At 39.5% G+C, this 27,023-nt stretch overlaps 1 protein-coding gene across 3 annotated transcripts in view; it reads left to right on the forward strand.

The window, feature by feature from the left end:
• The first annotated feature begins 7,698 nt into the window (after positions 1-7,698).
• Positions 7,699-27,023, forward strand: part of gcgrb (glucagon receptor b) — a 53,790-nt gene continuing 34,465 nt past the window's right edge. For 2 of the 3 annotated variants that reach the window (XM_022208588.2, XM_022208605.2), the window contains exon 1: positions 7,699-8,123. The gene's annotated coding sequence lies outside the window, so the exon portion shown is untranslated. The remainder of the gene's footprint in view (positions 8,124-27,023) is intronic. The other variant, XM_022208595.2, reaches the window with a different exon arrangement.

Raw genomic sequence — 27,023 nt, forward strand, 5'->3', positions numbered from 1 at the left:
AAATTATATTTTTGACATTTTTATTCACTCTGTTATGCCATTCATCTGAGTTTGCTCTGCATGGACTCAAAAGCCAGATTTGCGACATCTGATCCAATTAGTAACTTACAAGCATAATGTGGAAACCTGAGGACTACATAGCACATATGCATTGAGGATGGATTTTCAGTGACACAGACGACACTTTACACCCATTTGTTGAAAAAAGAACTCTTGAAATGGGAAATATTTGCATATTAATTGGATTTGTCATTGGGAGAATGCTTGAGTGTCATTTAAAGAAGTTGTCGACAGGTAATTTCCATTTTTGAAAGGAAGAACCATACGAGACACATTATTATTCAAAGCAGAGTATTACACACAGAGCACCTTCGGACATGTCTGGAGATGTTTAGAATATTTAAATTGTGTGCATTAGAGGGAGAGAAGGAGTGATGCCCTAAGTAAATGAATTCTTTGTTTATTGAACAAAACACTCCGACGGCTGAAAACATTATAGGACATTGTTCCGATGATAATCCTCCAGTTTGCAGCTCTCTGTGAATTTAAAGAGTTGAGACAATTTCAGAGCTTAACGCAGTGAATCTATCACAGCTTGGGAATGTGAAAATAACCACTCATAACAATCATACGTGTGCTTGTTCATGTGTGGCTGTACGCACAGTATGTTTGAGAATCCTCTTCCAAAGGATCTGATCTTTGTTAAGCTCAAGGTCAGAGGCCACACGGATCCTGAAATGTGCTTTTCATAAAGACCAGCTGCAATCTGAGAGAGAGGAGGCAAGCTGAGTAAGAGGCGGCGTTGAAAAAGTACAATGCCGAGAAATGAGACCATTCGGCATCTAACCTGACGGGAAAATGGGGAGCCAGGCCTCAGATGAATGGATTCTCATTTACATCTCCAGGATCAGACTAAAGTAAGACTTGGAGATATTTGACAGAATCCTTCAGCTTTTTGTAATTCTTATTCAAAGGCTGTGTGCGTCACAACGGCTCCGTCAGCTCAAGGTCCTGCTGTTTGGAAAAACACGTCTCGGCAGTCACACTTGATCCACAGTGATGTTACGATGCCGTGCAAAGCATTCATTGCTAAGTTTACTCTTCAGCTGCTATCAAGGTTAATTAATTGTCATGAGTTACAGTGTTCAATCATCAAAAAGTTTTAAACCACTGATTTAAATAGTTGAAATATAAAAGGGAAAAAAATTACATGAAAAAATCTGACGGCAAGGGCGTCAGAATAAACACTGGATGCTTAAATACAACAAACAATAGATATCTGTGAAATACTGATCATTTTTATCTGCTTTAAATAAACTAATGGTGGTATATGTCTATAAAATGACATGATTTTGTCCCAGATTTTAAATACAGTAAAAACATGTCATTTCCTTGTTAAACATTGTAAAAGAATGAATGACCATTTTTAAAACCTACAGATTTTTGATGAGGACATTATTTACAATTATGGACTGTGTTTATGATGATGAACATGTAAACAAAGACTTTTTCTGCCGTTTTACTAATTATCTGTAATTTGTGTACAACACCTAAAATCTGTGCAATAACAGCAAACTGCTCAAAAATTTCTCATTTAAAGCTGCTTATAAAAGGCTATTTTGTCGACAGTGTAACCAAAACTAAATCATTAAGCACTGCTTTGTACAAAGGCAAATCTGCAGAATGTAATAGACGATTAATTATTGAACAGTTTACATAAAATCATCCAGATGCAGCATCATTGTGTCTCCCTCCTCATTTACTTCTATTAACGCTGCTGTTACTGAGATCATAAGGGGGGAAAAAAAGAAAGCTTGGAAACTAACAGACTGTCTGCTTTAGATTCCTCTCTGCTCAGACTAATTTTACTTTAAAATGTTGCTTCTTCTCTTTGCAGTATTGCTTCATTCGCTACTTTGGTCCAGTCGTGCCTTGTGGCTTCATTCATAATTTTCCTCTATTATCATATCATTTTAAAATTCACAGAGCAGCTCCATCCTCCCTGACATCACTGACGCGGCCACAACCTTCTCCCCCCACCAGCATTTAGATATTCAACTGGATTACTCATTATTAATAGAGTTTTGCTGCTAATTATGAGACATCGACCCTGAATCGGAGCTATCTGAGCAGTGATGCATCACACTGTGGCTTATTAATGCTAAGTTGTTGTATAGCAATGGAAACTCACAGGAGACAGGAGCGCTTGTTCAGTAGTAACAGAGCAGAAAATGATGCGTGGCAACGTCTTGCACAACACAAATGCACAGTTTTTTTTCAATTAAGAACGAAACGTGTAGCCTACAAATTAATGCAAGTGTAGAAATTGTCTCGCAAGGGAGCACCGTAAAAGATATGTAGCAAAATTGTTCCAGAAATTAGTCTTGTATGGCGGAACCAAAAATAGATGTATGTATGTGTAGACTGCAACCTGACAGTAGAAACTACACTTTATGATTAAAATTGCACTTGTTAATTTAGATGCACCATCCTCAGCTTGTCTAAAGAAATGATCAATTTAGACTAAGTCTAAAGAAGACTTTGATTAAAATGAAGTTGATCAATCTCATTATGAAAGTCATAAACTCTAATTTCCATTTCCCAAAACAGAGAAATACACGGTAGAACCAATGATAATTACATGCAAACATTTATTAACTGATTCGTAGAACAAACGATAAACAACAATGACATGACAACAACAGACGGTGGATAAATGAATGAATAAATAAATGCAGATAAACTAGTGAACTGTGATCATCACTGAAAGCAGTTGGTAGAAAAGGTGATGAATTTAGTGTATCGTGTGTGCATCTCCCATAAACACTTCAGATTCCATGTGTTGTTCTTCCATACTGGTCCTGATCGACCTGCTATCAGAGACTGAGTCCAGATCATCGCTCCGAAGATGATGCATTTCTTTAATGTTCTGATTTAAACTGTTCAATCCATTCCTGCATAGCAAGTGCTGTGAGCTCGGTTGGAAGATCAGAAGGTCAGAATGTCAGTCCTCCAGAGGAGTGGTTTTCCTCACAGTTGACACTTTGACCCTTATCAGATTCTAGTGGAGGTAGGAGGCATCCTGTTGTCTCCAAGAGATCCATGAGTGGTCCTTTAGTACTAAGCATCAGATCGGGAGATGTTCCATTTGCTGGTGAATTTTGGAATTTTCTCTTCTGAAATGGAGTCTTATCAAATTTACAGCTTCGGGGAAGGGTCTTTGGATCTTTGTGCGTTTCTCTGAAATGTTCTGCTCCCTAATATGCTACACAAGGTTAGCACTGATGCTAATTATCAACAATAAACAAATATCAGGAGACTGTGCTTCTGTATGTTTGTTGTAAATCTATGGCTGCCATTACTAAAATCCACTTTAAATGTTTTTTTTTTTTTTAAATCATCTGGAACAAAAATGTGAAAAACTAAACTGCACACATTTTTCTTCATCACACAGAAATGTGATTTAATTTTCACCTTTGTACCCTGAGCTTCTGTACCCTTTAACCTCGCTTTCTTTCCGTCCTATTGGCTGAGCGCCCTATTATTCTGAGGCATAAAGCTGATTCACAGAGCCCAGAGTCATGAGATTGTAGTCAGAGAAAAGATAACGAGCATTGTTTCCCTCATGAGTGTCGTTGCTTCATCAGCATGTGCGTTTACTTCCACGGTCCTCTCCTTGATTTCATGCTTCAGTGCTCTCATAAGCCAACGAGTGCATTACATAACCTGATACTGAGGCACTGCATGAGAAAACTTTTTTTGGAAATCGCTTGTTGAAAAGCTATGCCATAAAACTGATGTTTTATCATTTCATATTTTACCTTTCTCTTTCACCAACTTCCATAATAGAGCTACTTCCCAGACTTCTGACTTGTCAGAACAGGAAAAGCAGAACTGATATCATTATCATTAACATCCAGCAGCAGCATGGACATTAGCACATGACACACTGGAACACCTAACTAGAAAATCCTAATTAGCTTTATTTGTGCGTGACAAGCACAGTTCCGTTGGGTCTCATGCTTGGTGTCTTGTTTTGTGGTCTGCACACAAAAAACTGCTACATGTCTAGAACAGTCGTCAGGTAAAATAAATACAAATGAACAAATCAAACAATTATACTTGGCACATGTGTCCAAGCTGCCCACAAACCCAAGCAGAGCCAACAATGACAAATTTATTCAAATGAAAATACCGTTTAAAAAAAAAATCATACATAAGCTAAAAACATATTCAAATTGAAATATACGTTTTTATTTTTTCGTGCACTGTGCGCACACAAAAGGCAAACAAAGCTTTACAGAGGCCTGGGAGCTGGGCGGCTGTGTGCGGTACTTTTGCTGCCAAAGTTGGAAATTTTGCATTCTTAAAACATTCACAGAATGTTGGGGTTCACTGTTCTAGTGACGTTTGCAGTGGGAAGATTTTTTCCTGATGTTCTTGAAGTAGGATTGCGTTCTGATAATGTTTGGTGTGTACATTCTTACAGCAATATGACCGAACACTATGAAAACATTTTCAGATTTGATATTATTGTAAGATAGGATAAGGTAGGATATAAGTAGCATTATTAAAATGTTTTTGATAACATTGTTTGAACATGATGCTGCAGCTTACCACTAAGAAGGTTTCTTCTTGTTCCGAGAGTGTTCCTTTTAAAAAAATTACAACATTGTGCCCAAACATCCTTAAAACATTTGCCGAATGCAACATTGAGAACATTTTTCATTTGTTGTCATGTAGCATTGCCCAGATGTTTTATAAAACGTTCTTCGCTCTCAGAATGTTACAGGCAAGATGGTGACGCATTGCAATGCAGAAACTTTTTATAAGAACTGTTCTGTCATCTCAGGTCTCAACAACATCCTCAAAACATTTTATGAATGTTGCAATGAGAATGCGTGTCATCATGTAGCATAATCTGCTTCCCTGGCAATCCTTAAAACATCCTCTGAATGTTGTAGCTTAAACATTACATCTCAGTTATCATTTAATCTTATAGGAGCATTATTTGCAGTTGTAATCATTCTTAAAACATTCCTTGAACATTAAATTAAAACTTTTTCTTTAAAACATTATCAGCGCTTTCAGCAAATATTAGCTGGTGTTGTGGCCTAACTGGACTCTTCTGGACAGAGACCTCAGATGTTGTAGCTGGAATCTGCTGGAGGAACTCATAGCCCCAAACTGGTTTCACTTCTCAAGTAAATAACATCAGAATATCTTCACAGTAGATCCTGGTGACTTGGAGCAGTGAGCTGATGTCTCCTTCTCCTGGGTTTTAAATGCAAAGCTATCATTCTCACTCCAGTTTTTTCCTTACATATACCCTTCTGTTACTATAAAGTTCAAACTTGCATTCATCAGCAAATAGGACTTTGTTCCGGTCACGTTGTGTGAAATGTAATTTGTCTTAGTTAGCACAGGCCAGACACTGTTCAGATCACTGACCTTTTGACAGGGCTTTTGCTGATTAGACTCTTGTCTTCTATATTTCGTAAATTCTTTATCTGGGATGAAGTTGTTTCTATCACTCAGTGAACAAAGCTTGATATTGATCTTCTGAATGTGTGCTCACTCTCTGATTGTGCTTAGGACTGAACTGATCCAGCTTCTAAAACGGTGTTTTCGACTGACATGAGTGTCCCGTTTAGAAACCTTTAGCTTCTAAGAGGGACACTACATTACTTTCATTGTTATTGATAGACCTTCCAGCTATAATTTGATGCTGAGGAATCTCTTCCCTCCTTTGATCTGTGGTACTTTCATTTACATCTTAGGCCATGTTTCTCACAATCATAAAGCTTCTTAGTAATATTCTGAGGCACAATCATATTTATAACAGGTGAAAAATATCTAAAAATTGATTGACTTAAACAAGCCTCTGACGAATCCGTTAAATCAATCTGAGCGATTTGAAATCTGACCTTTTGTTCCAACAGGATCATTGCTAATAATGTCCTTCAAATTTGATTGCTGACCTCAAGGTTTCTACTTCATTTTGCAACATGGAACTCCTTGTGTTTTTTTTTCTTAAATCCTCCAACTTTCTGAGTATTTTGCAGATTTATAGATGAAGATGACAGACTTTTGATGCAGTTGGAATGCTGTTTGTGCTGCAGGGATTTGCAGGTTGTGAGTGATCATTTGGAAAAAAATAGCTGCAATGCTGGTTGCACATATCCCCTTCCCTTAATACATCCATGGCCTAAGTCGAAGGCTATGTGTGTGGTTGTCTGCGTACAGCCCCAAACGTGAGGGTATGCATGGACCGTTTGCATATAGCCAGTAAAATAACAACACATGCCAGAAAAGTGAACTGATTTGTGCTTTTTATGCATCTACAGTCATTGGTCTTTCATCTTCTTGCTTTGAGGTAATTGTCTTGTTTTCTACTGTGCGTGTGTGGAACGTGTTGGCGTACGTGTAGCTCTGACTGCAGTAGTCTATGTAAAGAAGTGGCTGCATCCTGGAGTATGATCAGGGATTTACAGCGGCAGGCCTGGACTTCCATACTGCAAACAGCTGTACACTGCAGCTGTGCTATTGTCACGGATGTCCAGACAACATTCTGGTGCGCAGATCTCTTAAACAGTGTTAACACTGGGCTAGATTATGTTGCTCATGACACTGGCTGCTTTTCTGCCCACACCTCCCTGAGGGAAAGCCATAAATGACACCCCCTGTTCACCTCTACCTCATATTTTCACCCTGTAGCCACTACAGCGTCATTGTTCACGATCTAGTAAACAGTTTTATTTATTTTAAAATGCAGAAATAAGTGTTCCATATGTAAACCTAAATCGTCATCTCTTGATATAAAAATCCTTTGGAGTGTGAGGAGGCCACCACTGCCCACTCAGTCAGCGAGGAAAAACGTTCATTCACATTGAGGAGTAGACTCCTGTAAAGCTACCAGAATTTAGGAACAATCTCACTGGAAGTTGAGAGAACAACATTTCACAATAAAGCTTAGACCTGATACAATAATGACAGTTAAAATCTAGATTCTTTTGATTCTGTTCAGATGTTTCGATTGAACTATTATGTTTAATATTCCGTTTTTCTTTATTAGATAACAGTTTTTCAGTGCAGGTTTCCTACCTTCAGAACCTCTGGCTTTAGTTTCATCTCGAATTTCATCATTCTGTGACATTTACAGAGAAGAGAAGGAAACGGAACACTTTTGGAATAAAAAGATGCAACAGAGAGCACCAACTCAAATTTGTGAATGTTGCAGGGTTTTTACATTCCTGTGTTTGGATTAAGCAAATACTTATTCTGCTCTTGGTTTGCGCTCAATCTAGAAAATTGTTAGACTTCAGTTTTGTTTTTCTTCTTTCCTCCCAAATGGATGTGCTTGAATATAGTCTCATTGTGAGATTTAGGCCTTTTACTGACTTGCTTTAGACATTTTCTGAGAGCATCCTTATAATTTTTTTTAACAATTCTCCATGCACTTCAAATAATATGACCCTCTACATGCACCTATTCCTAAGCTAACATATTACTTTATGCATATATACACAAGACGTCTGGTGTTCTGTTGCTGTTAACGTGAAGGTAGAATGCCCCTAAAGGAATAAACACAGTTTAAATATTAAAATGCTAAATTCAGGTGTTTTATTGAGAAACACTCTCACATGCACGCACTGATTTTCACTTCATCTGCAGACGTCCACTGCTTGGAGCTGTATTTTGAAACGTATCACTGGAAGTTAGTCTGTTTATTCTGAGAGATTGTCTGCAGAAATGTGGAGTTTCAGAGCAGCAACAGCGCAGCTCTCAGCCTCTTACAGTCCGACGGTCCGCGCTGCAACAGGAACGAGATTCAGTTCAGAAAAGTGACTTGGAGACATTTTCAGAGAAACGGAGAGATGAAACTCAGAAGTGAGCCTGAACTACTGCCTGATTAGAAAAGAAGCATCTAAGAAGTCACAGTACCCGTTTTCTTTCTTTCTTTCTTTCTTTCTTTCTTTCTTTCTTTCTTTCTTTCTTTCTACTGGGGTGATGCGTCCCGGTTCTGCTCTATGGACTGTACCTGCTGTGATGGGTCGAGCCGGGAGATGAGCGGCGGGCAGTGTGGGGGTGCCAAGGGCGCAAGAGGAGGTCTAGACGTGTAGGTAAAGAATTAGTTTGTTTCATGTTTCCTTTCTATATCTGACTCCTCCGTCTGTGCTCTTTGTGGATGTTAGCTATCTGACATGACTTTGTTAACTAATGCTGGGCTGATTCTCTTTTCCTCTCTGCTGTCTCTGAAGCTGCGTTATTCCAAGAACAGAGCGCAGGCGGAACTTTGTGAGGTGTTTTATGTTTCCATCAAAGACACGAAAGTCACATAATCCGAAAAGCTTGAAAAGTCACTTTATGCTTCTGTGTTTTATGACTTCTTTCTTCTTCTTCTCGAATTCTCTCTGTGTGTGTGTATTTGCACTTTAATGCAGAAAACGTGCGTTCAATGTTTCTCATCCTCACTTCGCAATGAATTACATCGTTAACTGTATTATCGGAAGCAAACCAATCTCACAAATGACCTTTATTAACCATCTGTATGCCTCCATACCACAGTGGCTGATGTCCAATGCAGATACCCTCCAAATAGTCATAGCCCAGCTGTTGTAGCTCGTGTCACACTGGATGATAAGGCAGACCACAGAAGATGAATTCCTGCTGTGTGAGAATTAGTTGATAAGTTGAATATAATTCTGCAGAATTTGATGTGTGATAAATATCTCTGGCTTTCTTCCCCCATTTGGCTTTTGCTTTCCCACAAAGCTGTGAAATGCAGTCCGGTTTTGTGGCTTCCAGTGAGCTGATAAGGTTCCAGCAGAGAGCGATAAGACTGCTGGGGATGCTGAGTATAAATATTTTGTTCTGCTTTCTTGCAATGTGGCTGTTGAGTGATTACTTTGTGGTTTGTTTTCATCAGAAATTGGAGCAAATATTTTGCCGTCTCGACTCCTAAGATTTAATTTCTTGAACCCAAAATGAAATTGATGTCTTGTGATCACGCAACTATGAGTAAAATCAGCAGATCTTTGACAATGTCTGTGAGCTTTTCTTGCTGTCATCTGCAGAGAGGAGTTATTATTGTCTAATGCACCTGCAAACAGAGTCCGTATGCCTTTAGGGACTGAGAGTGCACCTGTAGTTATCAACAATTAGTCATAAATCAATGTTAAGTCCCTGTAGGGGGGTAATGGTGGACAGGTGGTGGTTAGATTGTTTGCAGTTTAGATCATGTGGAGAAAACAGTGATTGTTGTAATGTTTTAACCAAATGACCATATTTTATTTTATTATTACGCCAAAAAACGTATATTTCTATGATTGTTTTGCGTTCATAAAGCTGCAGATGGTATCAACAGAAAACTGACATTTATTATAATCGGATGAACTGACAGTTTGTGCCATCAGAGAAGCTGGACTCCCATCAAAGGCCATTTAAAAGTGGTCCTCTGTTTTAAAAGTGAATGCTGATGTGACAAGGAATTGCTAAATTATTCCTTCCATCCATTCTGAGTTTGAATTTGGCTCTTTGGCAACAAAAACACCTCACGTTTGTGCTTGTGTCTGCACCCAACTTCTTCAGAATGGAGTCTTTTCTTTCTCTCTGTGTCCTTTTGCCCCTTTCTGTGTTTTCATTCACTCTCAAACAAAGTAATAACTTAAGTTGTCCTGCCTGAGGGCTCAGTGGTTTCCCGCAGACATCAGACCACTCTTTTGTAATGGTAGGATGGCCAGAGATTTGATTTGGCTGGTCAAGATGGGCCTGCGCACATGCAGGGAACATTTACAAAGGACAGATATTGATTCACAGACGTCGGTCTACTTCCATGATAGAAGTAAGCTAATGTCTTTTTTCCATTACCTTCTTCCACCTGACAGGTTTCAGGGGCTTAACTTTTTCAATCAATAAAAAAGACAAAGACTGAGGGTTGTCATGAAGGAAGAGTGGGTAAAGTCTCATTCAGCATGACTGTAAATGGAGCCGATCGGGGCCCTTTTTGATCCATGACTGCAAGTCCATTAATACACTGGAGCCTTTTTTTTCATGCTAGAAGATGCATCCTTCTCTGTTAAAGTTGCTGAGACTCCTTTTCAGCGTGCGGCTTCAAAGCTTCAGTAGACAGAAATTTGAAAAAGGCAATAATATAACTAAGAACAGTAAATGTACAGGGAATGAGCACTTCAATTGCACAAATGTAGTCAAGCTAAAAGTAATGTGTGGCTTCTCTTATTACTCAAACCCCACGGTCCCAAGTGAAAGCCCTCATCAAACCCATTTTGCCGCCACATCCAGCCCTCACTGTGGCATCGGTTGCTCTTTATACTGTCTAACATGATCTAGTTCAAAAGACCTGTGATTGGCCAAAGACTCACATGAGTTCACTTTATTGAAAATAAGTTGAAAGGTTACATTAGTTTTGCAAATAATTAAAAAAATCCCTGCACAAACATGACATTGGGAATCATTTTGTTTACATTTATTCCACCTACACATGCTTGTGAATGATTTAGTATAACATTCTGATCCATCCTGTCTCTTCTTATATCGACTAGATCACAAAACGATCAATTCTGTTGCCCAATATACAGTTATGGTTGACACACAGTGACTTCTTTGGGGTTTGCTTGCGTCTTTTCACCCGGTAACTATGGATATCAACTCTGCAATTAATCATAATTTGCTGCCTGGAATTGCAAATTCATAGCTTACAGGAAACATTTACATAGGACCTTGACTACTACGTCCGAACAGCAGGAACAGCGCGTGGGCATTGCTGTTGCGTGTCAGTTAATATAAAACTTAATATAAAAAGTATTCATCTCAACTGGAAGTTTTCTCGTTTTGCTCCTTTTCCACAAGGAATCATGGTCAAATAAATTAAACGGGATGTTTAGACAAGAATTTGTTTAAATCAGTAATGTCAGTGAATTAAAATATAAATTGTAAAATATGCAAATAAGTATTCACCACTGCTCAGGTGGATGCATCTTTGGCCACAGTTACAGCATTGAGCCTGTGCGAATAGATCTGTCAGCCTTGTACATCTAGATGCTGCAATTTTACCCCATTTTTCTCTCCCAAACTACTCAATCTCTGTCAGTTTACAGAGGGATTTGGAATGAACAGCCTTTTTCAAATCCAGCCTTTAATTCTCAATTGGACTGAGGTCTAGGCTCTGACTCGGCCACTCCAGATCATTCACCCTGTTGCCTGTAACCATTTCTTTGTAGCTTTGGCTGTGTGCTTCTGGACGTTGTCTTGCTGGAAAACAAATCTTCATTCAAGTCGCAGTTCTCTTGCAGACTGCTTCAGGTTGCGCTCCAGCAGTTCCTTTTGTCTCATTTGTTTTACCCTCTACCTTTACAAGCCTTCCAAGGCATGCTGCTGAGAAGCATCCCCACATCATGATGCATGATATGCAGTGTTTTGGTGTCTGATGGCCGGAAACTTAGACTTTCTCTTTGCCGTTGTCCAACACAGCTGTAACAGGTGACGGACAGGCAATGGTTGTTATATGCGCAGTCTCTCCCATCTCAGCCACTCCTTCAGAGGAGTCATGGGCATCTTGTCCTCCTTCGCTAGTCTCTTTCTTGCAGAGTCAGTCTGTTTCTGAGGACATCCTCCTCTGAGCAGATTTATACATTTGTCAGATTCCATCCATTTCTTATTCATCCCCTTAATTATGCTTTTCCTTTTCATGGATTTACTTGGAGTGTGCTTTTGTTTTAAAAGGGTCTTTATGCAACAATCACTTGAGACATTCGCTGCCCTTACATGATCTCCATTTTACAATTTGTGTGACTTGTAGCCCCCATTTACTCTGGTGCCCTGTGGAGCTTTTGGTCACTACTATGCAGACAATATTGAGCCTATTTCAGCACAGAGTGGTGCAGTTTACGCTCTGCCATTTGGTTTCGTGTCATTCCACTGTTTGACAGCTAGTGGCAGTAATTTGTACACTAAGGTGGCCGTTCTCCACAAATTGAAGGAAGGGAAGCAGGAATGTGCTTGTTAGCAAATGTGGATGAAAACACACAATGCGAAACGGAAGTCAAAAGTTGGCTTTGCAGGTTTTAGTGAGAAATGCTGGACTTTGCTGAAACTCTCTGGATACCTGAGCCAAGCACTTTCATAGCTGCAGGTTTTTATTTCAAAATATTGATAACATTTTGAACATGTGTGGTTGTATGCTCTAAACAGTGAATTACAGAGCTTCAGTAGTCACACGGACTAAAAGAAAACCCTTTATTAAATGTAATAATAATACTTATCTCAGCAGGAAACGCATATAGAGTATTAGGGCTGCCAATGTTGAACTGGAAAGTGTAGTCAAAACTTAATTTGCTTCACAGGAAGACACTGATGGTAAGAGAAGCGAATAGGAACTGCTACAGAGGCTTTAAGGTGTTCTGAGTGCTCCAGTTTGTGTCTGGCTGAAGTCCACTGCTTCATGAGCTGCACTTTCTAGCAGATCATCCACAGAAACTGCATTTGGCCGCTGGTTTCATTCATGTTTGGCATCCTAAGCTACACAGGAAAGATGATGTAAACATGCACTGACATTTCAGCTCTCAGCTGAACAGTTTTCACTCTCACTGTTTTCTTTTTTTAATCTACGGCAACACACAAGAAAGACAAAAGCTTGTGACAGCGATGTAATGAATGGAAGTCTGAGAAGACGGCGGCGAGCTCACACCATCTTTACTCAAGCATTCGTATTAGTCTCTCCAGCCTTTCCTTCCTGAACTCCTCTTTGTAACCAGAAAACATTGAATACAAAAGTGATAAGTGATGGGTTGAAAACACTTCATGTTAAATTTAAAGTAAAGCAACGAGAATACACATACATGCATACTTTTTAGGAGGAAAAGAGAATACATTAAAAGCACTGGTGAGGAGTAAAACTGAAAGGATGGTTTATGGTTGTTGTGGAATCTTTGCAGTTTCAGGCCATTGTTATCACACTCCAAAACAGAAGGAGGTTTTATGTAAAAGCCAGCCTTGCATATTTCATGTCTATTTTCTTTTGTAGACTTCTGCATTTGGTCTCCCTGTTACTTATTTATTAAGGTAGGTTTATGTAGAGGGTGAGTGATTATGCACGGAGCCTCACGTTAGTTCCCCTCTCATATACACACACACACAGCTGCATGTAAAGTAAATGTGAAGATATACATGCATAAGGCTCATTTAAAGTTTCAATTCTTGATTTTCTTACAGCATCAAAGGTGCTGAGTGGGGTTCTTTAAATGTCGTCCCAGCTGATATCGTGATAGTTAGATTTTTTTTTAAGCTTTTGTATGCTGCCCATTTATCATTTACGCATCTTAAGAAGCCCCATTATTTGTGATTTTTTTCTTTTCATTAGTGATTAAAAAAAAAGGTTTGACAGTTCAGCGAGTGCGTATCGTGTCTGTGTGTGTGTGTGTGTATGTTTTATGCATGTGTGCTGAAAGAAGGCCTGCTCCATAAACACAGTTGTTTATTTAATCAACACTGACCCAGCCTGGTTTCTGACGTATTCTGCTTTAACACACACACATGCATGCAGACACAGACACACACACACACACACACACACACACACACACACACACACACACACACACACACACACACACACACACACACACACACATTCAGAGCACATTAGGAGCAGATTGCTGGTGCCTGGTTAAACAGAGATGTTTTATGTCTGTGAAAATCACATTAATTAGTCTCCCCTGTCTGATGCTGATGTCATCGACGTCAGAGGCCCCTGTGACCGTTTAATGAAAAGGCTGAAGGACGGCGGGACGTAAGGCCTTACAGATGTTAGAAATTGCTGAGCATTCACTGTGTTTCATAAATGCAGTGTAGTTGAACTGGAGTTCCATCCTTTTGCTCTGTGAGTAAAACAGAAGAATTGTTTTTGTGGTCGATAAATTGCGCTGCACAAGAGAGATCACATGTGCAGACACATACATTTGATGAAAGGATTATTACAATATTATCATACTAATATATGCTCATGTATACTGTGTCCTGATGCTACACAAATGTAATTCAGTAAGGATTATATACACCAATTTTTATAATACACAGTTTTTGCACTTGAGCAAAGTCCATATTGCAAACTGTAGCACTACTTAAACTTGACATAGGGCTTTTCCAGACCTACATTACATGCTTATTAAAGCATAATTTAGTATGTAGTGTGCTTTGAACAGAAAAATGATGAATTACATTTCACATAATGGGTTATTTCTGAGTGGGATATGAATGGACAGTGAACCTCATTGTCTTTAAACCATTTCTGTGTAGCTTTGGCTGTAATATTTAGGTAATTGTTTTAACCTGGCAATAGCCAGATTAATAATTGTGTAGTACTTGATAGTACTCCACAATATTAATCTGGGACAGCTCCATGTAAATCCATTCGGAGGAAAGAGGCACGGATTGGACAATGCAACAGTACGTCCCGCCTCTGACAGGTTTGTTTTTAGCCAATAGGAGATTCAGCTAAAACTGACTTAATAGCAGCATCTACACGATCGTTGTCCTCCGTTGCCATGTTTGTTTTGATCTACTGGCGCTTGGTCTCGTCTTCACACCCGGATATCCCGCCCCACACACGAATACTGCTACGTGATTGGCCCGTGCCAACTTGGCTCTGTACGGACAGTGAATGCGGGAGCGGAGCAAGATGGTTTCTTGAGAGATTTGTGAACTCACAAATATTGCGAGAAATCAACTTGCTGGCAAGGTTATAATTGTTTGGCTAGAAAACAAATCATCTCCCAAGTCACTGTTCTCTTGCAGAGTACATTAATTTGTCTTCGAGGATTGCTATTTGTGTTGCTGCATTCATTTCACCCTCTGCCTTTACAGGCCTTCCAGGGCCTGCTGCCTGTGTAGAAACATCCCCACATCATGATGCTGCACAGTAGGAATGGTGTGTTTTGATATAGCATCAAGTGTAATGGCTAAAAGGCAGAATTTTTCTGCCACAAGACCAAGAAACCTTCTTCCAGTTGACTTCAGAGTCTCCCATATGCCATCTGGTGAGTTCTGAGATTTAAGGTGAACTTCTTTCATCAGTGGCTTTTTTTTTCCCCAAATCACTCTCCTGTACACCTTTGAGTAGTGAAAATCAGGTGAAAACTCCTTCATAGTAGTCATAGGTGATTTAGTATGTGGTGTGTTTACAGACAGAAAAGTGATGAATTAAACATCTCTAACAAAGATGCGTTATTTCTACATGTGATATTAATGGATGCTATTTATAACTGTGAAATAGACAATAGAAAAGGAGGAGCAGCGTACAGATGGAAAAGTAAATCTAGAAGTTGCAAGTGGTGATAAGAGAGCTCAAGAAAGGTCTTTCTGATCCCTGTGGTGCGGATACTCATTAAAAATATGTTACTGTGACTTGTTAAGTCTCAGTAGTTAATGGCACGTAATGTGAAAGGTGATCTCACTTATTAGAGTTGTAGTTTCTTTTTTTTTTTTGCAGTGCAGCCCTTACTGATCTTCATGCACATGCCTGCAAAGTCACAGCTGTGTTCACTGAAGTCTGTCATTGGATGAATCTATTCTTCATGCTCCTCTGAGTTTCTGACTGTCAATGAAACTGAGAGCCATTGATCAGGCCACCACATCCATTACTCACTTATGTCATCCCTCACTACTTCCTTACTGTGTTTCTGGCAGGCATCTGTAGTTCTCATCTCATAATGTTCACCATCACTGATAATAGTCCCTCCTTTTTTTTTTTTGCACACCTGCAGGATCGAGTTAAATGCACTTCTTTTGTTGTTCCTGCTTTGTGTCTTTATTTCTTTATCTCTTCACACTCTAAGTTAACCACATCTTTGTATCCTCCACTACACTCTCCCACTCCTCCTGCGAGGCTCGCGATCAAATTACCCCAGTCCTAATCTCCCTATATTTTCTCACTCTCTTTCTTGGAGCGTAAAATTGAACCTCTCCTGCCCCTGCTCGTCCTACTCGGTACGTTGTGTGCATGTGTGCGTGTCTTTGTGTACGTGCAGTCCGCTCATCCTTTCTGCCAGAGTCCTTGCCCTTAACTTTCATTTGACCCTGCAATTGTTTCACAGTGGGACTGTTTATGTTTGGACTGACTAGTATTTTCTCGACACTTGGAGACAAATGATGCCGGATGAGATTCATTGAAAAGACAAATGTGTGAAAAGAGAGGAGAATACTTTAGACACAACTGGAAAAGGAAAGAGGAATGGATGGAACATTGAAATGAACATGTTTCATTTAACTTTAGTTATAGCTGTAATTGCCAATAAATTACTAAATGTAGTGTTTATTTGTTTTTGTCTACAGTATGAGTAAGCCCTGTATCAGTGTTCCTCAGGCAATGTGAATCTTTAAAACTGGCTTACTTTGTAACATCACTTCCTTTGTAGCAGCCACATGGGCACTTAACCAGCTGCTCTCAGACGTTGTTAGTTGTTCACTTCCAGTTGTAACACAATAACTACATTACTGCAGGAAATGGTTTCTCTTGAGTAGCTGCTGATGCTACAGTAGAAGGTCAACTGTTATCTACACAACTGAACCTACGAAAGAAAAATGACTTCTTTTTTTCTTAGCACGCAATACAGTTAAGAGCTTGACAGTGACTCAGAAGACTTTGAAATACCCACCTGGATGAAAAGGCCTTTTGTTTTCTGACTCTGAATTAACAGCAGTGTGGGGTTGAAATGCTAAATGATGTTTAAAACACTAATATAAACTCTAACACCATTCAGACTGCATCAACATTGGTGATGTAGAAAAATGTTCTTCTTCATTGTTTCCCCAGCCAAACTTAGCAAACATACACACGTCAGTACTGAATCGCCTTCAATGGTTAGCTGAACCAATACAACGTAGCATTGTGTAAGCCTCTCTTGCTGCTAAAACAGCTCCAACATGTTCATGTCAGGGTTAGGACATGGGACCTCCAGGGCTGTCCTGTGATGTTTAGCACTGCGATGTTGGGTTGTGGGGTCTTGTTCCTTTGCATCCCGGGATGCTCGATCAGATCTGGGCAGTTTAAAGGTCAGGTCAATGCCTTGAGCTCTTTGCCATCTTCCTCAAGCTGATTCTTAGCAGTTTTGAAGTGTTACTTGACACGTTTTTCTAGCGTGATTGGCCTGCAACAAGATTTAGGTGGGTGGTATGTGTCAGAGTAACATCCACATGATTGCCAAGACTCACAGTTTGCCAGTAGAACACTGCATTGTAATGAGTTGGTGGACATTTCAATGACGGATGTAGTTGCAGGCTCAGATTGTTAGCTGCTAATCTATTCTTAGCTGCTAATCAAATTTATGCTTTAAGGTGTTAACTCACAATTTGTCAAGAAAACAGAATTTCCTAACAATGCTTAATAAAATACACTGAAGTAACATTCACACGGCGTTTTGATGGCCTGGTGGACATATGTTGTAAGTCCATCCACTCTTTGTCTCCTTGTTTCTGTATGTTTACACTGTTAACAGCCAGATAAAGGAAAGACTTTTCTTTGCTCTTAAATAAAGAGCTTTTTGTCAAGAAATTAGTTTGGGCATTCTGATCGGAGCAGTAGAGGCAGGGAATGTGGGGAAAGACAGCCGGGGACATGCAGTGAAGGTCCAGCAAGCACCATCACTGGTGTTTGTACTCATGTGGTATGAACCCAAACAAACACCTGTGATAGATGTGAGTGTGTGGTTGCATGTAATGCAGTTTCCTGAGTTCTGGCAACTTCTCCCACACCTCCATGTAGGTTTTTACTAAGTGCAGCAAATGCACCCAAGACACGCTGGGAGCAAAGCTGGTGAACGATCCAGCGCTTCAAAGCTGATCCATTATACATGAAGAGCTAATATATAATGGTGTGATCTCCTCTGAGTAGCCAGGGGGGGAAAGACAGAGGAAGAGAAGAGGTAAGGCTTTTGCTGTCTGACACTAGGATCAGTCACAATCAGTGCAGATCTGCTGTCGCTGCTGTTTCCTGACACCAGTGAATCCCACCTGACAGTCTCTCTGCACCACCCTCAAACCCGTGACACATCAATGATTTTTAACCAACTACAGCTCTGAGATGTGCATGCATGCCCACAACTGAAGGAATGCAGAGGGAGGATATGTCCAGACCTGTCAGCACTGAGATCACACAGGCGCACCGCTGATGACATCTGAGCGTTACTGAATGAGGTTTAGTGTGGATCGCGTGTGTGTGCTGTTATGTAAAAGACGGTCGGGCTTGTGGAGACCGTATTTATAATTAGACAGGTGAACATTTACCCTCTAGGATATCACTTACCCCCTCTACGTCTTTCACCGACACCTAATGTTTTAGTCATGCTGCATGTCTGTTGCCATGACGGCTGCTGTTGAGACAACCATTATCCCAGCTCTCCATGGGACACACGGGACAGCTGAAGTTTATCCTGTTCAGTCTGCTCTGATGCAAACTCCCCATCCATCACGCAAAGATGTAACTGATGCTGACAAAGCAACAGTAAAATTACCATAAGATCAAGTCAATTAATTTAATCTAATTTAGAAATGATTACAACAAATTTTATGAAGTGATTAAAAATTAAGTAAATTAATTAATTAAAATATAATGTAAAAGTTTTTAAAAATGTAATGCATTAAGTAAAAAAAACAAATTTAAAAAGTCCAGTAGCTAATAAAAAAATTAAAATTAAGAATAAAATCAAACAAATTAAAATGGAGATATACAAATAAATGTACATTTGTATTTCATTTTTTAAATTTATTTCATGTTTAATTAAAAATCAAAACTTGCTAAAATTAACATAATTTAAAAACGTATTTCAGTCCTCCAGTTTAAGGACAACAGGGAGTTCAGAAAAACTACCATGAGGGTTGCCACGCCAATTAAACAATCCATTTACTTTTAATTGAATGGAATCTATTGAGATAATGATGAAGCTTGCAAACTTCCTTGTTGGCAAAAAAAAAAAAAAAAAAGGGAAAAAAAACTAATTTGACAACACTACATATAGGATACAAATAGGAAACAAAAAAATAGACATACTTGTCCAGCTATTCAGCCATAGTAGCAAAGTGACTCTATAGAGTAGTAACCTTTGGCCCCCAGAAGCGTTTTCCTAATGCTTTTGATGATTTCTTGATTTATTTATTTTTTGACACTGGTGCAGTTTTGGTTTCTAGTAAAATATCTCAGTATCTATTAGATGGATTGTGTTGAAGTGATAATATTTTAGGTCATTCCGTAATTTCATCATCATCTGGGCCAAATTCCTCACCCACAAAACTAATAACATCCTTGTTGATCTGAGCTGTAGATCATCCTGCCAGCATTGTAATTTTGAACATGTTGCCATAGCATTGAGCTCAAAGCACCGCTGGGCCACATTACAGCCTCACAGAGCTGCTAGCATAACCGGAGGCTCTTCCAAGCTGAAATATTTAGAATTTACAGACCGTCATTCAGTTGTGTAGGTGGACAACAGGGGGCACTGGGCCAGTAGTCGACTAAACCACATAGTTTGTAATTTTCCTATAGAAAGACACATTTAGTGCTTTCTAATCTACCTGCAGGATGGTATCATCTGCACCACTGCCTTCCACTCCTGTTAGCAATCACCATCACTAAAGCAGGAGGATTTTATGATCTGACAGAGCCATGGTTAAGGTTTGATTAGATTAAGGAACATAAAGCTTTTATTCAGAAATCTGGATTCAGAGAAGCGTGAATGTTTAACAGCGAGCATCACATGAATCTAAATGAATGGAGTGAAACTGGTAGATGAATGAATCAGCCTTCAAAGATATTTTATGTTTGTGAGCAAATGGAAGTTGTGTGACAATTTTTTCCCCCCGGAATACTTGTTATAAAATGTTCTCTGAGACAAAACATAGAGACGGAAGAAAAAAAATTATCTGTAATGAAATGTTTTCACCAAGGCCGAGATCTTTTCATGAAATTACTGGGTGCTGTTTGTCGTTTCTGTGCGTGACACTGACAGGATGTGATCAGATATAATCACACTGTCAGGTAGGCAAAATACATTTCACCAAATTTCTGTGCTGATGCTGTGATCAAGAAGTGTGGATGTTATTTTCTGCAACCTGTTTGTGATTCATCCAACGCTGAGACAATAAGGGACGGCAGCGAGCAGAGCGGCGGCAGGGTGAGCACAGTCAGGCCAGCAACACTGCAGGGAAATTTCTAAATGATTTCTCAGTAATGGACTGCAGAGCCATGAATATTTACCTGACTGAGCACAGATATTCCCGTTGGAATGTTGCAGACATTGCTCTGTTGTTGCAGATTCAGTCCAGATGCAGTTACTGTGCAGCTAGACTGAATTAAGTGATTTTGAAGTAATGTGGGCCCAAAAATATACGCCACTGAAATGCATCAAAGACTTGCAAATTTGTATTTTGCATGATGATTCTTGTCTTTCTTTCTTTTTTGCCAGATTATTTATACTTTCATCAGTCTTTCACTCTTCTCTGTTTTGATTGTAGCCATTACCAAGATATCCTGATCTGAATACGATCTGGTGGTTTCCACAGTTAGTCAAAGAAGAAATGGAAATTAGAAAAAGGAAGCACCAATAACAGCTAAAGGAAGTGGATTATATTTGGTATCTACTATACTTAGATGTCCAAAAAGAGGACTAGGACATGGCTGACTGAGTGGAACACTGTTGAATGAGAATTGAAAATGTTTATTTACATCTTCCACTTTGATAGCCCACTATGTTTATTACACCTTTTGTAAGTGTCTGTAAATGTCTGCTTAATACATAAAATGTCAGTTCAGTGGCCTAATTACCTAAAGTATTTTAACAAATCATCCCCACTCTGGCTGCTGCCATGTTTCACTTTCCTTACATGTGATCATGGTCACAGATCTCCACTGAACACTCAAGGACAGCAGCACACAGAGGAGCAAGGGTATTGATCTTGAATAACAAAAAGTCATCTAATTACAAAGCTAAATGAAACTTGAGATCTATTGTGAATTACTGAATTTATCCACAATGTCACATCCCAAAGCACATTCCTACGGTGGCCGACAAGGGCATACGTGCCGCAAACAAAAACACGCAATACAAACGGCCAAAACGCTGCAAACACAGGAATGATGCAAACCCAAAAACACATTAAACAAATGCAACAGAGAAATGCTGCAACAAAAAAACGATGCATTCACAGAAACGCTGCAAAAGCAAAAACACACAAACCGACAAAACAAATGCAAAAGGGAAATGCTGCATACAAACCCCGAAACAACTGCAAGAGAGAGACGCTGCAAATTCACGGAAGGTCACCAGGCCACTAGGGGGAGCTGTTCTGATCAGCGTCCCTAGCAACGGTCTGCTAGACAGACGCACGCTAATATTTGCTACGTAAATTTGCTGCTGTTGGATAATACTGTAAGAGACTAGGGCCGAGTGTTTAAAAAGACGTAAGGGAAAACATACCTTTTTATTCTCCTCTCCAAGTGTTTGCAAACTTTCTTATCCCGCTGTCTTCTTTGCAACTTTCTCCTGGGTATTTCCTGTCTGTATAAAAGATCAGTCCCTTCCGTATGGTCAGCTCCCCCTAGTGGCCTGGTGACCTTCCGTGAATTTGCAGCGTCTCTCTCTTGCAGTTGTTTCGGGGTTTGTATGCAGCATTTCCCTTTTGCATTTGTTTTGTTGGTTTGTGTGTTTTTGCTTTTGCAGCGTTTCTGTGAAAGCATCGTTTTTTTGTATGCAGCATTTCCCTTTTGCATTTGTTTTGTCGGTTTGTGTGTTTTTGCTTTTGCAGCGTTTCTGTGAATGCATCGTTTTTTTGTATGCAGCATTTCCCTTTTGCATTTGTTTTGTCGGTTTGTGTGTTTTTGCTTTTGCAGCGTTTCTGTGAATGCATCGTTTTTTTGTTGCAGCATTTCTCTGTTGCATTTGTTTTATGTGTTTTTGGGTTTGCATCATTCCTGTGTTTGCAGCGTTTTGGCCGTTTGTATTGCGTTTTGACCGTTTGTATTGCGTTTTTTTTGTTTGCGGCGCGTATGCCCTTGTCGGCCACCGTACATTCCCCCCTACATCAGCCCAACAATCAGCCTCAGACGCTCAGCTGACCTGACCATGACCATCAGTGTTTTGGAGCAGCGGTCCAGCTCACATCATTATGCTGAGGCAGATTCAGAGGCTGATTAAGATCCTTGCTTCGCTGTCAACACAGCTGCCACTAACCTGCAGAAACACTGCAAAATGAGTACACAATATCTCAAGATGTTCATCCCTTTATGACGCTAAGCTCACCTAGTTAAGAGAATTATTGACAGAATATGGAGCAGCATCCTGATGATAAAACAACTCGTACTCCTCAAGGTGAAAAATTAAGGCATTGTCACGGCCATTTATATTCTAAAACCCTTCAAAATCACAAAACACCTGGTCTGCATCAAGCTTTGAGAATAAACAATCAACAAGATCAGGAAGAAGTATAAAAAAGTCATTATTTCCCAACAGCTAGCTGTGAGAAACTTTGACACAGTCCGGTTGGGTGTCACTGCTTTCCAACTACCCACAACTTTTCTCCTGCATTATTTCCACAAACCACTGACATGCAGTCCATGGATATGGAAAACTAGAAGGGTAACTAGTACTAAATCAGCAGTAAAGGTAGCAATCAACAGCAGCAATGAGAGCTTCAGTGTTTGTTTGAGCATCACAACAGCTCCTTGCTGGAAAACATCGCATTTTGTGACACTATAATGGGAACCAAGTTTAACGTTTTGTTTTTTTTAGATCACCATATTACCCTTCCACATACACGACAAACCACATATTTAGCACTAATCAATCACAGCTAGCCGTCTTTTACTACTACGTCCAGAGAAAGGAAGGACCAATTAGCAGAAACGGGGAAAAAGAAAAGAATAATAGTGTGAAAAATACTAACTCCCTTCTTCTCATTGACTGTAATTTAGCTCATCTTCCTCAACTGTGAAGATGGTAACAAAAAGTTATCTCACTTTTGCAAGGAAAGATTTGTTTTTAGCTCAGTGGAAAAATAGGTTGCTAGTCTGATTCTTAGTCACACTGCTGTGAGGGCACCTTTGACTCATATTGTTCATGTGACACACAAACACACACTTTCAGTCTCCTCTTCTAGAAGGAAAGTACCGTATGTCTGCTTTACTGTCAGGTTTGCCGATAGTTTTTTTTGTTTTCTTGTAGTGATCATTTTTGATAGAGAACGTAGTGGCTTAAAAAAGTGCTTTTGTATGCTCTTATTGATGGGATATATGCATGACATCACAGTGAAGGTGTAAAAATTAAATGCCAACCATCGCTCAGAAGCCTCTTTTTTTTTTTAAATTTATAACGTCACTGATGTAAAAAAGTGCTTTAACTAAGCGCTTTAATTAATTTTTTTGTTTTTTGTTGTTTACCTGCATCAGCCAAACAATCAGAATGCATATTGTGTAAAGACACACACTTGGAAGTATTGTGTGATAGACAGATAGTACTGTGAATGGTGATGGATTAAATAATAGGAACAATCTTTTGCTTTAGATGCTCTTTTTTTTAAGAAAAAATATGCAATTTGGAACCTTACCGTGTATCTAAAGTGCTTTAGTACCAGTGAAGTTCATGTCTTCCTTTCTTTCGTACATGTTTGTGTTGATTTGTGTGTGACTTCTCAGCTTCACATTGTCCTATATGTGTGCATTCCCTCTTTTTTCTTCATAATTGGTTTCCCTTCATATTTTCTTCTTTATGTTGTAACAGAAATGGTTAGAAGCTGACTAGATGACAGGTGTCAGGTTGATGTCTTGATGAAGCCACTCATCTCTCAGCTCTTCAGTTGTGACACTGATTCTGCAGCATTTTGACTGACATCTCTTAAAGTCTGTCAACTGCTTCCTGTAGCAGCTTTCCACTCTAGTGACTCTTTCTAATTTCATGATTGTTTTTTTAATTCATTTTTTTTAACACTGTTTCTCTTCCTTTTCTGTCATTTTTCCTCTGAAGCAGAAAGACGGCAGTGGGGAGCTCCGTCAATCACACCTGTCGGATCTGATTCAGAAGCAGTAGCACTTGTTTATCCGTCTCTTCCGTCACCTTTATTTCACTCACACACACACATACTGGTGAAGTTTTGTTATTGTCAGGTCAGGTGTCTTTGCTGTTTTTCACCCACCATGATTGGTGCTGTTGACAAAACAAAACTCCTGCTGAGTTTGTCTTCACGTATCAATGCTCTGCACAATCACACACATTGTCCTGCTGCTTTCACCTCAGGAGTCCTGTGCTGGTAATTCACACAACTCACACACACACACACTCATGCAGACAAAGACTTAAGCCTGTTGAGTGTAAATATTTGCGAGTAGTGACTGGTTTCTCGTAGCCGCTGACTTTCTGCAGAGCAAGCTTCGGCCCCGTTAATAATCGACAGTGGGATCAGGCTCAGACAGGAGAGAGCGAGCCGCTGAGGGGGATTATGGGGGAATAGTGGGACTGAGGAGACTCTCAGGTTACATGGACTGGGATTCTGTAGGGATGGAGATGATTGCGTGGGTGCACACACAGTTTGCTGCTAAATAATGATGCAAAGGCATGGAAAGAGTGTTTTGAAATCATGTTTAAGTCAATTTTCTAGTTACTACTGTTAAAATAGTCAAACTTTTCATGCAGTGGTTAGTAGGGCTAGAAGTATTTTGTCCTTTCTGGACATTATTTTGAAAGTGACACCTTACTTTAAAAAATGAACAACGGACCACATCTACCTTCATATGAAGTCATGCATCCATTCATTGAGCACCTCAAAATCTCAGTTTCTCGGACTCAGGGTGATGTTTTTGCTGGATATTTATCTGTTTATGACTGAAATTTTTCATTCTTTATTTTGGTTTGTTTTACAAATGCCATGTTACTGCTTGAATGTGTTTGCTTTAAGTTTCTTGCTGTTTCTGCTAGAAAGGGACACTCTGAGTCACAGACCTCTCATAACAAGGCCTACAGACTGTGTCAGTTATGATTCCATTTAACTGATCCATAGTCCTATTCAGATACTAATGCTTTATGACTTTTCATTCATGTTTTCAAACATGCCTTCACAGCCTGCTTTGGCCAAAAATAATAAGGACTAAAAAGATATGCAAACATAATGCCCTCTTGTTTAACAAGCTTACTCGGGGCTGTTAGTGTAAAATTCCCCCAAATCACCACTGAGTAGGCCATTTCTCTAACTTTGTCCTGACATAATGCTGTCCCAGACTGACTATCACACAGTGGGCAAACACCAGATGGTGAATTTTTAAAATACCACAAACCTGCAAAAACGTAAAGTACTGTAGTTAATGCTCGTTAATAATTAAGCTCTGTGGCATTCAAAGTCATGCTAATTTAACTCTCTGTGTTGTAGCCGTGTCTGCTAACAGTTGTAGCTTCATTTGTCCCTCTGGGTTCTTATGTAATGAAGAGTAAAGCAGTGACCCTCTGCTTCACATTACACATAACATATGGTCTGTCCTCTCCTACTGCTGAGGCTTTTCTACATGATAGTTAGACCCACTTCTCAATGTTATCCACCTCTCCATCTACAGTTCAATCTCTGTACGCTACACAGCATAATGCGGTTTAGATAAAGAACAGACCGCTGCAGAGACCAGAATGAAGCAGTGTCAGACCCTTCCAGTATACACATTTTTTTTTGTGCTTTGAAGTACAAAAGCACCTGTTGAACAAATTTAATCTAAAGATCTTGTGTTGTTGTTGTGGAGATAAAAGTGATTTAAACATAAATATGCTTGCTAGGAGGACTATGTTTGCAGAATATTAATACTTAAGTGTCCATATGAATGTTTTTTGCTGTTTCCGCTGCTCATCCATGGTAGAAATTCCTTCCTTGCCTCTTTACTGTGCACATCGTATTGCTATAATACAGGCCACTGCACAGATGCTACTCTTGATAAGTGCAGATTTTTATTTGTATAGTTGTTAATTTATGCGTCGCATGCGTAGCTACATGTCTGCAGAACACAGTTGCACATGTGTCGCCTCAGTCTGGGGCCTTATGTGTTATTAATGCTGATTGGGAGTAAAATTAGACCTTACAAATGTGTACAGTTGGCTATAGCAGATGAAGCCCCCCTGCTTGACATCTTATCAGCAAACGCCTCATGTTAGCAGCTTCATGAACCTCCACATTGCATAACTGGGTCAGTGTTCAGAAAGACGCTAGTTTAAATTGCTGATATAGTCAGTGGTTTCCATTGCAGAAAAAAATCTAACTAAAAGTCAACATTAAACTAAACCCAACCTCCCCAGTGAGAGTCCTCCATTTAACCTGTTGAACCACCACTTCCTGATGTCACTGTGGATTTTGCTGCTATTTATGCTGGTCAGTGAAAAGTGATTGGCTAAAATTTTCCATCGTGGCCTTGATTCTTCTAAAGCCTGAAAACTACAGTTTCCACTTAGAACATTTGAATTGCAGTGTGCTAGAGGGTTAATAAGGAATTTTTGCCCAATGATGCTAAAAAAAAAAACCCTGCCTACCCTGCTTTAATGAGTGTATTCACAACCAAATACAGAAACAAATTGCTAAAAGACAAAATATGACAGGAACACAGCTGGTCAGCAGTAGAAATCTAAAGTCACACATTTTCAGTGAGGTTTGGATTCTGCCAGGGTTGACCCTTTTCTCCGTCTCTGTGATATTCACTGATGGGATCTTGAACTTATCATGTGAGATGTACCAATGAAAAAATTTACCAAATCTAAGTTTAACATTGTAGTTTTTCATCATCATCAAGTTATCCTACATGTCTCAGATGAATTTGTAAAACAAACAATGCAAGTTGTAAAATATCCATAGTATTAGTGACTCTCAGTTATTTTTTAAGTATTACTACCACATGTGGGCACCAAATATGTTGATGCCAGATATTTCTTTTTTTGGAAAATAAATAACCAAAGATATTCAATGTTTGTGCTTTGTCATGGCATTTATGGCGTTATAACTAT

The sequence above is a fragment of the Acanthochromis polyacanthus genome, chromosome 3, assembly GCF_021347895.1.
Source record: "Acanthochromis polyacanthus isolate Apoly-LR-REF ecotype Palm Island chromosome 3, KAUST_Apoly_ChrSc, whole genome shotgun sequence".
NCBI classification, from domain to species: Eukaryota; Metazoa; Chordata; class Actinopteri; family Pomacentridae; genus Acanthochromis; species Acanthochromis polyacanthus.